The sequence below is a fragment of the Canis lupus genome, chromosome 7 (assembly GCF_048164855.1).
Source record: "Canis lupus baileyi chromosome 7, mCanLup2.hap1, whole genome shotgun sequence".
NCBI classification, from domain to species: Eukaryota; Metazoa; Chordata; class Mammalia; order Carnivora; family Canidae; genus Canis; species Canis lupus.
In genome coordinates, this window is record NC_132844.1 from 43,265,034 (window position 1) to 43,276,704 (window position 11,671).

General features: G+C 36.3%; 1 pseudogene; it reads left to right on the forward strand.

Moving 5' to 3' along the window:
- Positions 1 to 247: 247 nt before the first annotated feature.
- Positions 248 to 885, forward strand: LOC140636408 (thioredoxin domain-containing protein 3 pseudogene; annotated as a pseudogene).
- Positions 886 to 11,671: the final 10,786 nt, after the last annotated feature.

Consider the following 11,671-nt stretch of genomic DNA (forward strand, 5'->3'; position numbering starts at 1 on the left):
ATCTAGGCATTTAAACTAGAGAAAATTTTAAGAGTAAAATTATCCTTAGAAAAAAATTAACTGTCTTGCTATTTTTAATGTGTATGCATGCGTGTAGATTTAGAGTTGATTTTAATAAGTCATCTGTTGTCAAATAGGAGTATGGAAACTAAAAAAAGTTACTTAAGCTCATTTGGCCTCTTTCATGGGATCAGCACCAGCAGACAGCACAGTAGAGCCAGGCACCTGCTCCACACCCAGTGGCTAAATGATAGACGAAAAGCCAGAGATCCAGTTACAGGCATTCGTGAATAGTCCAAGACAGTGGGATGAGATGTTGCAGCAAAAAAAAGGCGTAACACTGATCAATTTTTACCAAGCCTGGTGTGGACCTTGCAAAGCAATGCAAACTTCATTCAGAAAATTGAAAAATGAGCTGAATGAAGATGAACTTCTTCATTTTGTTATAACAGAAGCGGACAACATTGTGACTTTGCAACCATTTAGAGATAAATGTGAACCTGTTTTTCTCTTTAGTGTTAATGCCAAAATTATTGCAAAGATCAATGGTACAAATGCACCACTTGTTAATAAAAAAAATTATTAACTTGGTCAAGGAGAAAAAAAATTGCAGCAGGTGAAATGGTTTGCTCTCAACATCATGAAATTGTGTTTGTAGATTCAGATGCAGATGATGCTGGGGAAGCACCCTATGAAAGTACTGAACAACTATACTTAATTGCCATTACCAAACAATATGCTGTGCTGTGATTACTAGAAAATCTCTAGAGATTAAAGAAAGAATGAATGATAAAGGCAGGATTTGTTGTAGAAATTGAAGACAAGATTCTCACAGAACAACAAGTAAGGGATTTCTGTAGTCGGAGATCAGATAAGCATGACTGAAGATTTTGTCTTTTTATGACAAATTGCCTAGGCCATATTGTAGTTATATCTCAAGGAGGTGAAGAACAGCCTTCCCTGGAGGAACCTGAACCGAATCCTGAGATGGAAGCTAAAAAAAATATATGAGGATAATCAGAGGTGGTCAGGACTCCAGTGGTGAGGAAGAAGTAGGACATCTTACAAGAACGTCTGGAAAGACAACATATATCTCAGTTTTGTGATATTGAAGAGAATCTAATTGATGTTAATCACTTTATTGATATGTCCTTCCCTGATTTTAAAAACATGAAAAAGCTCAAATTAAAGAAGGCCCTGGCATTACTTTGACTGGATCTCTTTCAAGAAAAGAGAGAAGATATTTTGAAGATTATTGAAGATGAAGGTTTTAAAATACTGATGCAAAGACAAATTATATTATCAGAAGAGGAAGTACAAACATCGTGCAAGGAATATGAAAATGATGATTATTTTGAAAGCCTTATAGAAAAGATGGCCAGTTTATGTGCATAATTTGCAATGGAATATTTTCCTATCAACCAGTTGTATGGAAGTTATTTATTAGAAGAAGCCAAAAGGGAAATACAGTATTTATTTCCTCCACAACATACTTTAGCACTGATTAAACCTCATATAACACAGGAACAAAGAGAGGATATCTTTAAACTTATAAGAGAGGCTGGATTTGAAATAACACAGGTAAGGAAATAGTCCTAAGTGAATAAGAAGCAGACAAATTTATTCAAAAATAAAGGAAAAGACTTTCCTGAAGATGTATTGCAAATGTTTTCTGAGGGTCCATCTTTGGTCATGGTTCTGACTAAGTGGAATGCTGTCCCAGACTGAAGACAAATGGTGGGTCCTGTAGAGCCGGAAGAGGCAAAACTACTGTCCCCAGGCTCTATTTGACCCCAATTTGGAAGAAGTACTTTGAAAAATACTGTCCATGGGACATCTAATACCTACAAAGCAATGAAGACATTAATAGAATATTTGAAGAGTTCATTCTTGAGAATCCTGAGGGAAACTAAAATTTTGAGAAGATAATGCATGTAAGTTCACAGTGACATATAACCATGTGGCACAGCTTCCTGGGAGGAATAAAAAGGAAGATATACTTTGAAAGAAAGCTCAATTCCAGTTATCTCAAATTAAAAACTCACCTCAACGTGAAAAACATATGGCTATGCATAATGACAATAAAAATTGTAACCTTCAAAAAAAATAATAAGTTACCTAAAAAGTTATAGTTCTTAGCTAAATTGAAATGCTAATATATGAGCAATATATACTTTGTTTATATAGAAGTGTTAATGTTAGTGCATATTATTATACCATATGCATGTATTGCTTTATAATTTTACTATTTTATTTCTTACTATAGTATATGCTCTTTAAAATATAAGCTTAGTATTTTTCATATTAGTCCATAATAGAACTACCATCTTTGCCATATTTAACCAATTATTTGTTATTGGACATTAAGATTGTTTTCACTCATCTTTACCATGGCTAAAACTACACTGAACAGCCTTTGAAATAAGTGTATGGGTTTCATAGCGCGTGGAGATCAATTGCTCAAAGGAGATTGGCAGAGACCAAAGAATTTATCATATGTAAGAAATATTTATAATATTATGCTGAGGGGTGGAGAAGGAAAATGGTGTTGGCCAGTTTCTTCATCCTGGAGAGGCATCTGCATGAATACTGCATCCCAGGGACATGCCTTGAGAAGCGGGAATGATCTCCTTACTGTGTGCCATAGTCATTCTTAAGTAGCTATTCCCATGCTGTCTTCCTCTGGGCTCTTTGCCTGCCTTCTCTCCAGGAGCAGGGCAATTCACCCAGGGCTCTATCCCAGCCAAGCCTGCTGACCTTTAGAACTTCAGGTGTTCCCTCCTCTACCCCTCTGACTGTCTCAGAACTGTGCACACTTCTAACTAGCGCTGATCTTGCAAAGCACTGTTTTGAGCATGCAGTTGGAATACAGGAAGCAGCTCCTTGCACCTGTAGTGAGCTCTCCACTTGCTAGCTGGGAGACAGTTTGGAGAGTAACCTTGCATCTTGGACATAAAATCATGGTGTGTCTGTCCTCAGAGAATGTGCAATACCTTGTTATTATAATGCAGATTAGGGCTCCATTGTGATCACAAAACTTCGTTAATGAAGATGATAAAATGGTGTAGTGACCAGCTAGGGCACATGCAGCATCTTTGACTGTGTCTCCTTCAGAGTCGTGTGCTTCTGGCACAAGAAAGTGTGGAAGAACCTTGAGTCTATGTCTGTGCCGGGGACTGGGAGAACTTGCTCATTCCCTAGAACAGGTTGTTGAATGTGTGTGGAACAGGGAGCAGGGATTGTGATGACATCCAAAGGAAGCTACTACCTGATGACACTTGGAAGTCATTGTCTTTAACATCACAGGCATGACACTTTGAACAATATAGAGATCCATGCAGTTGAACTTAGAAGTAGCAGTATTGGCTTTATGTAATAAAGGAAGCATTTTTAACTTAAAAAAAAAGTCACGTCCTTTTGGGGGAGGGGGCAAGGGAAGAAGGGTCCATGTTGCTTGGGAGCCCAACCCCCACCCCACAGTGGGCAGCACAGCAGGGGGAAGATGGCACTGAGGACACCACAGCACACAGCCAGGGGGCAAGGCCTGCAGCTCAGTGGGTGCCTCAAGCACTCACTGAGGGTGATGTCCAGGCCCCAAGACCAGGATGATACAGAAGGAAAAAGTTGAGCCCCAAAAGCCTATTTCTGTCCCTTATATCCTCTGTTTCCTTGGCAACTGCTGGAAGGCTGCCTAACTTGCTTACACTGAGCCCCATCCCCCTGCACTCTGGTGGGACTGCCTACCTTAGTGATGCTTGCCTCAGTCCCAGCAAGGTGGAAACCTCCTCCAGAAGACTAGCACAAACCCCTGCCCATACCACATCTCCCAAGCAGAGAGTACTACAGGGCCTTAGTTCCAGTGGAGGTAGTGATCATCTCATTTCATAAGCAGACTAGAGCACACCAAGTTAAAACTTAGCATATTCAGGCCAGGGACCAAACACTGCCCACAGGAGAGAAGAATTGGCCTAAAGGAAAGAGCAACCAAAATGCAACAACAGAGTATGTTCAGCACAAACCAGAGATAATCTCTGAAGCAGCAGGCCCTGGGTACCACATGACCTCTTCATCAGAAGGACATTATTTCAGGAGCAGGAGACATAATTGGCTTTTCCAACACACAGGAGAAAGCAGAGACTTAGACAAAATGCCAAGATGGAGGAATTTCTCCCAAACAAAAGAAAAAGACAAGGCCACAGCCCAAGATCTAAATGAAATAGATATAAGTAACATGTCTGATGAAGAATTTAAAGCAACAATTATAAAGATACTGGGTTTGAGAAAATAGAAGACATCAATGAGGCCCTTACCACAGACATAAAAGAGTTTAAAAAAATCAGAGATAAAGAATGCAAAAATGAGATTGAAAACAGAGTTAGTGAAATAAACAAAAGACTGGAAGAATCAAAGGAAAGAATTAATGGCATAGAAGACAAAGTAATGGAAAGCAATGAATCTGAACAAAAGAATTATGCAACACAAAAATACATTTAGGCAACTCAATTACTCTATCAAATATAATAACATTCATATTATACGATTCCCAGAAGAAGAAAAAAAGTGTGTGGGGGGACATATTTCAAGAAATAGCTGAAAATGTCCTAATCTGGGAAGGAAGCAGAGATCTAGATCCGGGAAGCACAGAGAACTCCTATCCAAAATCAACAAAAGCAGATCAACATCAAGACATATTGTAGTTAAACTTACAGAATATAAAGAAAAAAAAAAATCCTAAAAGCAGCAAGACAAAAGTCCCTAACTTACAAAGGAAGACAAATAAGGTTAGCAGCAGATCTCTCCACAGAAATTTGGCTAGTCAGAAGAGAGTGGCATATATTCAAAGTACTGAATGGGAAAAATCTGGAGCCAAAAATACTCTATTCAACAAGGCTATCATTCAGGAGAGGAGATAGAATTTCCCAAACAAAAACTAAAGGAGTCTGGGGCACCTGGGTGGCTCAGTCAGTTAACTGTCTGCCTTCATGCCTTCAGCTCAGGTCATGATCCCAGGGTCCTGGATCAAGACCCATGGTGGGCTCCCTCTCAGTGGGGAGCCTGTTTCTCCTTCTCCCTCTGCCCCTGACCTCACTTGTGCTCTTTTGCTCTTGCTCTCACTCACTCTGTCTCAAATAAATAAATAAAACCCTAAAAACAACAACAACAACAACAACAACAACAACAACAACAAAAACCCTAAACTAAACTAAAGGAATTTGGCCACTAAACCAGCCCTGCAAGAGATATTAAAGAAAACTATGAGTGCAAAAGAGAGTCCAAAAATGACAAAGACAAGAATCAGAGAAAATATCCAGAAACAAAAACAAGTAATAAAATGGAAATAAATACATGTTTATCAATAATTACTTTGAATGTAAATGGAGTAAATGCTCTAATCAAAAGACATAGGGTATCAGAATGTTTAAACACACACACACACACAAGGCCCATTATATGCTACTTATAAGAGACTCATTTTAGACCTAAAGACAACTGCAGATAGAAAGTCAGGAGATGGAGAAACATTTATCATAAAAGTGTCAAAAGAAAACCAGAGTACCAACAATTATATCAGAAAAATTAACCTTTAAAGTGAAGACTGTAAGAGGAGAAAAAGAGGGCACTATCTCCTAATAAGGGGACAATCTAACAAGATAAAACAGAAAATATATATGCATCCAACATGGAAGCATCCAAATATATAAAATAATAACAAACCTAAAGGAACTAACTAATAATAATAGTAGGGGAATTTAGCACCCAACATACAGCAATGGACTAAATCTAAAGAGAAAATAAACAAGGAAACAATGGCTTTGAATGACACACTGGACAAGATTGGCTTGGATATATTCAGAATATTGTATCCTAAAACAGCAGAATATAAACTCTTTTTAGTGCACGAGAGTCATTCTCCTTAATAGGTCACGTATTAGGTTACAAAACAGACCTCAAAAAAGATGAAAAGATTTAAATCATACCATGCACCTTTTCTGACCACAATGCTATGAAACTTGAAGTCAACCACAGGAAAAAAAATCTAAAAACACAAATACATGGAGGTTAAACAGCATGCTACTAAATAATGAATGGATCAACCAAGAAATCAAAGAAATAAAAAAAAAGATGGAAACAAATGAAAATGAAAATGTGACACTTCAAAACCTTTGGGATGCAGCAAAAGTGGTCCTAAGAGGAAAGTTTGTAGAAATACAGACCTATCTCAAGAAGAAAAATCTCAAACAAGCAACCTAACCTCATACCTAAAAGAGCTAGGAAAAATTAACAAAAAAAAGTCTAAAGCTAGCAAAAGGAAGGAAATAAAGATTAGAACAGAAATGATATAGAAACTAAATAACAAACAAAAACAACCTACACAATAGATCAATGAAACCAGGAGCTGGTTCTTTGAAAAAAAAAAAAATTGCTATACCTCTAGACAGAGTTGACAAAAATAAAAGAGAAAGTATCCAAATAAATACACAATGAGAGAGGAGAAACAACAACCAACATCATAGAAAAACAAGTATAAGAGAATATTATGAAAAACTATATGTCAACAAGTTGGACAACCTGAAAAAAATAGATAAATTTCTAGAAACATAAATTATCAAAACTGAAACAATAAGATATACAACACTTGAACATACCAATAACCAGCAAATAATTTGAATCAGTAACCAAAAATCTGCCATTGAACAAAAGTCCAGGACCAGATGGCTTCACAGGCAAAATTTGCTAAACATTTAAAAAGGAGTTAATATATATTTTCTTCAAACTATTCCAAAAAGTATAAGATGAATGAAAGCATTCAAATTCATTCTATGAGGTGAGCACTATTCTAATATCAAAATGGGATAAAGACACCACAAATTAAGAACTATAGGCCAATATCCTTGATCAGCATTAATGTAAAAGTCAATAAAATGCTAACAAACCAAATCCAACAATACATAGAAAAAAATCTTTCACCACGATGATGTGGGATTTATTCCTAGGTTGTGAAGGGTGGTTCAATATTTGCAAATCAATATGATACACCATATTAATAAAAGGATAATAACTAGATTACTTCAATAAATGCAAAAAAAATGGACAAAGTAAAATATCCATTCATGATAAAAACTCTAAACAAAGAAGATTCAGAGGGAACATACCTTATATAGTAAGGGTTATATGTGAACAACCCACAGCTAGTATCATCCTCACTGGGGAAAATCTGAGAGCTTTTCCTCTGTCAGGAATGAGAAGGTTTTCCACTCTCATAACTGTTTAACAGAGTACTGGAAGTCTTAGCCATACCAATTAGATAGATAGATAGATAGATAGATAGATAGATAGATAAATATCCAAATCATCAAGGAAGAAATCAAGCTTTCACTATTTGCAGATGACCTAATACTATATATGAAAAACCCCAAGGATTACAACAACAACAACAAAAAATAACTGTTAGAACTGAAATACAAATTCAGTAAAGTCACAGAATTCAATGAAGTCAATAATGAAACAACAAAAAAGAGAAATTAAGGAATTAATCCCATTTACAATTGCACCAAAAAACGTAACATACCTAGGAATAAACATAAAACACTAATGAAAGGAATTGAAGAGGACACAAAGAAATGAAAAAAAAAATTCCATGTTCATTGATTGGAAGAATAAATATTGTTAAAATGTCTATACTACCCAAAGCAATCTACATATTCAATGCAATCTCTATTAAAATACCACCAACATTTTTCACAGAACTAGAACAAAGAACCCTAAAATTTGTATGCAACCACAAAAAGCCCAGAAGAGCCAAAGCCACCTTGAAAAAGAAAAGCAGGGATCCCTGGGTGGCGCAGCGGTTTGGCACCTGCCTTTGGCCCAGGGTGCGATCCTGGAGACCCGGGATCGAATCCCACATCAGGCTCCCGGTGCATAGAGCCTGCCTCTCCCTCTGCCTGTGTCTCTGCCTCTCTCCCTTTCTCTCTCTGTGACTATCATAAATAAATAAAAAAAATTAAAAAAAGAAAAAAAAGAAAAGAAAAGCTAAAGGCATCACTATTCCAGACTCAAGTTATACTACAAAGCTTTAATAATCAAAACAGAATGGTACTGGCACAAAAAGAGGCACATAGGTCAACAGAACTGACTAGAAAACCCAGAAATGAACTCAGAACTACATGGTCAATCTTCAACAAAGCAGGAAGGGATATCTAATGGGAGAAAGTCTCTTCAACAAATGTTATTGGAAAAACTGGACAGCAATATGCAGAGGAATGAAACTGGGCCATTTTCTTACACCATACACAAAAATAAATTCAAAATAGATGAAAGACCTAATGTGAATGGAGGCAATAACTTCTTTGCCATTGGCCATATCAACTTTCTGGATAGGTCTCCTGATGCAAGAGAGACAGAAGAAAAAATAACCTATTGGGACTACATCAAAATAAAAAAGTTTCTGCACAGTGAAGGAAACAATCAGCCAAACTAAAAGGCAAACTATGGAATGGGAGAATATATTTGCAAAGGACTTATCTGATAAAGTGTTAGTGTCCAAAGTAAATATAGAACTTATCAAACTAGAAAAAAATGAATAATCCAACTTAAAATGGGCAGAAGACATGAATAGACATTTTACTAAAGGTGACATACAGGTGGCCAACAGACATGAAAATATCCTCAACATCACTGATCTCCAGGGAAAAGTATGATGAGCTATCACCTCATACTTGTCAGAATGGCTAAAATCAACACAAAAAACAACAGGTGTTGGTGAGGCTGTGGAAAAAGAGGAACCCTCTTGTGCTGCTAGAATACAAACTGGTATAGCCACTCCAGAAAACAGTATGGAGTTTCCTCAAAAAGTTAAAAAGAGACCTACCCTACAATCCAGAATTTGCCCTACTGGGTATTTACCCAAAGAATACAAAAATGCTAATTTGAAAAGATACATGCACCCCCATTGTTTATGGCAGCATTATCTATAATAGCCAAATTATGGAAACAGCCCAAGTGTCCATCAACTGATGGATGAGGAAGATGTGGTCTATACATGCACATACACTACACTACACTACACACACACACACACACACACACACACACAGGAATATTATTCAGCCATCAGAAGAAGAATGAAACCTTGCCATTTGCAGCAACATAGTTGGAGCTAGATAGTATTATGCTAAGTGATATAAGTCGGTCAGAGACAAATACCATAGGATTTTACTCATGTGGAATTTAAGAAACAAAAGTAAGCAAAGGGGGAAAAAACAGAGGAAAACCAAGAAAGAGACTCTTCACTAAAGAACAAACTGATGGTTACCGGAAGGGAGTTTGGTTGGGAGAGGTGGATTAAATAGGTGATGGGGATTAAGGAGTACACTTGTGATAAGTACAGGGAGTTGTATGGAAATGCTGATGACTATACCGTACACTTGAAACTAATATTAACTGTATCTTAACTGGAATTTAAATAAATCTTAAAATTTAAAAAAAGTTTTAAAAAATAAGGTAAATTTAAAATTCTTATTATGTAATAATGCCTATTTCTTCACATTTTCACAGTCCTGATCATTTCTTTCTTTTTAATAAATGATGATATAATAAGTGGTGTTTTTTATGGTTTTCTTTTGTTGGGAGTTTTATAATATTGAACATTTTCCAAATTCATCCTAATCAGTCATATTTTGAAAGATAGTCTCTACACATTTGACATCATTTTTTTAGATTCATTAATTTGTTTATAAAATTCATTTTTATAGAACAGAAAAAATGTGCTTATGATTAGAATATAACTCAGTTGTAATTATCATATTCCAAATTGTGTTCCATATTTAAGATCAGTTTTTTACAGCAACAAAATAAATGCAGTTTTGGTCTATATGATCTTAGTTTTTCTTCTGTTTAAAAGAGGTCACCTAAACTATTTTTTAAAATATTTTATTTATTTATTCATTAGAGACACAGAGAGAGGCAGGAGGAGACAGAGGGAGAAGCGGGCTCCATGCAGGAAGCCCGATGTGGGACTCGATCCTGGGACTCCAGGATCATGCCCTGAGCCAAAGGTAGATGCTCAACTGCTAAGCCACCCAGAGGCGCCACTCACCTAAACTATTAACTTAGAAAATATATATTCAACAAAAAACTAATAGAGCCAATGAATAATTGCTTACCATCATGACAATTTTAATAATTGGAGTAAACTCTAAGGCAGAAATACTTTTGTTGATTATACCAAAACTAAAGCTGCAAAGCAAACAAACAGATAAACAAAAAACCTGTGTTTTTGATGGCTTTGCAATAGTAGGCTCAGCTAATGCATAATAAAATCAATACAGTGAAGAAATTGATATACTAGAGGCCTTTAAAGGTCATTTTGAAAGAACATTTAACAGGATAATTTGCTGAATCCCAATAAGGAAAATGGAATGCATTTAAAAACTGTTCAATGAAGAGTAACCAAGCAGTAAACACAATGCTACAAAGTAAGTCAAGTTAATTACCTGATATGGAGAGAAAACACTGGCAACGATTAGAGAAAAAGTTTGTAAATTAGAGCATATAATGTTAGCTTCATGACAGAAAACATTTTTACAACCCCATTTTGAGTATTTGGATTTATATACAATAATTATTTTGATGTGGTAAAATTACCACATTTAACATTTTATTAAATCACGGTTTTCTCATGCTAGATTGAATTAACAATTTTGAACCACCACATATATTAGGCTTTAAGATATATTTTCAAATTTATTTTTTTTCTATTCTATACAGCAGAATGAGATGTAACCACATCTTCCCCAACATACACTCAAACTATGTAAAGCACACAAAGTTAAAAGACAAACAAGAGAACTACTTTATAATGACTGAAATAAACTTTCTTTCATGAGAGTAAAGCACAAGAGAAACTGTGACTTAATAGGAAGTTTAGAGTAGTTTATAATTAATAACCTACTTACCTCTCTAACTTTAATTCGGAAATAAGCTCCATTCCACCATGCTTCTTCAGGCAGTTCATCGAGTGAAATCCTGCCTCCCTGCCTTCTCCCAAGTTGGGAGAAGAAAGCATACCAGGTGTTTTGATCTCTAGTCATCTCCAGGGATAAAGTCCTGGGGAAGATCTCATGAAAAACAGCTGAGGTCAAGTATTTTCTGATAAACAGGGCCCTTGAAAAGGGCCTTCCTTGAAAAGACTGTGTTTTAAAAAATGTGAAGAGATCAGGAAATAAGTTCCTGGAGAACATATTCCTCTGAATTGCCTGTCTTTGACTATTGGTAACTAGTAGTAATGGCATTTAAGGAAGAACTAAAGTACTTTCCTACCTATATAAGTGGTTCTACTCAAGGACTCTGAAAAGCAAATATTAATAGGCAGATTGCAAAGGGACCTAAAATTGGAAGAGCAGACAAAACAGTGGCAAAAAGTTTCTAGCTTATGTTTCCATCATTATCTCCCAGCTTTGACACAAGGGCAGGCTAAACCAGGGAAATGCATGGCGGGTGTAGTTAGCAAAGGCTTGGAAAGGAATCCATCTTTCTTACCAGAGCATCAGAAACAGAAATGAGAAAGGAGAAAAAAAGGCTGTAGCAGCACCAGTACATGAGCAGAACCATCATTTGTGCGTGTGCATGTGCGACATGGTGAGGGATGTTCTACTTTTTCTTCCTTGGC